The sequence below is a fragment of the Cynoglossus semilaevis genome, chromosome 12, assembly GCF_000523025.1.
Source record: "Cynoglossus semilaevis isolate Cse_v1.0 chromosome 12, Cse_v1.0, whole genome shotgun sequence".
Classification (NCBI taxonomy): Eukaryota; Metazoa; Chordata; class Actinopteri; order Pleuronectiformes; family Cynoglossidae; genus Cynoglossus; species Cynoglossus semilaevis.
In genome coordinates this window covers 11622096-11623932 of record NC_024318.1, presented here as the reverse complement: position 1 = coordinate 11623932, position 1837 = coordinate 11622096, and the positions used below count along the sequence as shown (strand labels likewise).

The 1837-nt window shown below is 40.0% G+C and overlaps 1 long non-coding RNA gene across 1 annotated transcript in view; it reads right to left on the bottom strand.

The window, feature by feature from the left end:
• Nucleotides 1–156: 156 nt before the first annotated feature.
• Nucleotides 157–1837, bottom strand: part of LOC103387506 (uncharacterized) — a 3536-nt gene continuing 1855 nt past the window's right edge. The window contains exons 3-5 of the long non-coding RNA XR_522431.3: nucleotides 1633–1736; nucleotides 1328–1431; nucleotides 157–299 (exon numbers count right to left, since the gene is read on the bottom strand). This is a non-coding gene — a long non-coding RNA (uncharacterized LOC103387506). The remainder of the gene's footprint in view (nucleotides 300–1327; nucleotides 1432–1632; nucleotides 1737–1837) is intronic.

Below are 1837 nucleotides of genomic sequence, written 5' to 3'. Positions count from 1 at the left end.
AGGTTCTCAGTCATTTAATCCAAAAATGGCTACATCGAGGGCAACTGGACAAAGTAGGTTTTCTTGAAGACGTTTCACCTTTCATCCAAGAGGGTTAGGAGAAGTGAAACGTCTTCAATAAAACTTTAAAAAAGTTAAACTTTGTCCAGTTGCCCTCGATGTAACTATTTCTGGAACAATCAAAAGCTGTGTTGGTCTCATTTACCTCTTGCCGTCAGGGTGGAAAGCCACACAATTGACGGAACCAAAATGACCTTTGACTCCTGCCAAACCCCTCCTCGTACACAGCGTAGAAGAACCTGCAGATTGTAAGAACACGTCATCATGCCACATGTTAACACAAACAAACAGGTTTTCCTTAAAGTAGTGGTGGGCAAGTGAAGCACTGAGGCTTTCCTAACAATTGTGCCGAAAAAGATTCAAAGCTTCAGTGACAGTGACATCTGGTGGACAACTGAAGCCATAGCAACCTCTAAAGAGCAATCTGTCAACATTCAAACGTAACACAAAACCATAACAGACAGTTCATTTCAAACTGTACCACTCATTTCTCCTGAGATGTACTTCAAATATTCTAAAGTCTATTTCACTACAAGTACATAAATCTGTGATTCACATTACAAGGTCTGTAGTATGGACAGACCGACCAACACACCTACTACTGTGTATCTTCTTATAACCCCAGCAAATTGTCAGTGTTTACTGTTTCAGTTTACACATACTTGTATAACAATCTATCAATAAATATCTTCAAATACATTTCTGTTGTTCTACTTTGGAGCGGGGGTCTCAAGGACAAATGACTGGAGGATCACCTCACAATTCCATGTATAAACAGTGACAAACAAATAAATATTTTCTTTGTTGACATCCATTAGGCAACTGGACATGAAATTTTCACTCAACAGAGGAGGTGGGCTAAGACACCCACATACCAAAACCATTCTGATGAGGATTACAACGACCCATCAGACTCCTAACGACTGTTAACATGACCCCAACGGCCCACCCAACAGGGTATATTTGCTGTAGTCCCCTCCACCAATTAGAACTGAAGAAGCCTCTTGGATGAGAGGCCAAACGTCTTCTTGAGAAAATTTCACGCCCAGTTGCCTAACGTAACTCTTCCACCTTGACCTGGATGACTGAGAATCTTCATAGACAACTTTTTTTTTTTATTTGCCTAAAACTCAGGTTTTATTTTTAAGGCTAACAACAAAACTCTTTTCTACGTTCTTCTTGATGGCCAGCCAGGTGTCATTCTGATGACTTTCTAACATTTTTCAACAACTGTTATCACATCAATCATTTCCATAAGAGTACTCACCTTGGCGGTGTTGTCCTTTGAGGCACTGATGAACATGGTGAGGTCTGGATGTCATTGATGTGCCTGCTGTGCTCCTCAGCTTTCTCCAGGACTTCTCCGGAATACTGACAAATAAACAACAACAAAAGTTCCTCATTATCACAAGCTCTACAAAAGATGCTGTCTGTGATTCATTATGTCCTTCAGTATTTCATTTCTATAATACTATGTGCAAACAATTTCCTTAGCAGTAATCAGGAAGCTGTGTACTATCTCGTTTCTTTTACGGTATTAATTTGTTTATGTTGCACGTGACGATTACCTACCGATCTGTGGATCCCTCAGGTCAAACAAGTTCATGAAACACTGACAGCCCATCTGCTTGTCTGTGGAAAACATGATGTTGCCGCTGAAATCAAACCCACGTGTTCTGACGGCAGACATTAAAGAAAGGACACGGAGCAAAAAGTAAACAACAAAATATAAAACTTGACAGGAAATTATCCAAAATACATTTAAACACTCATACAC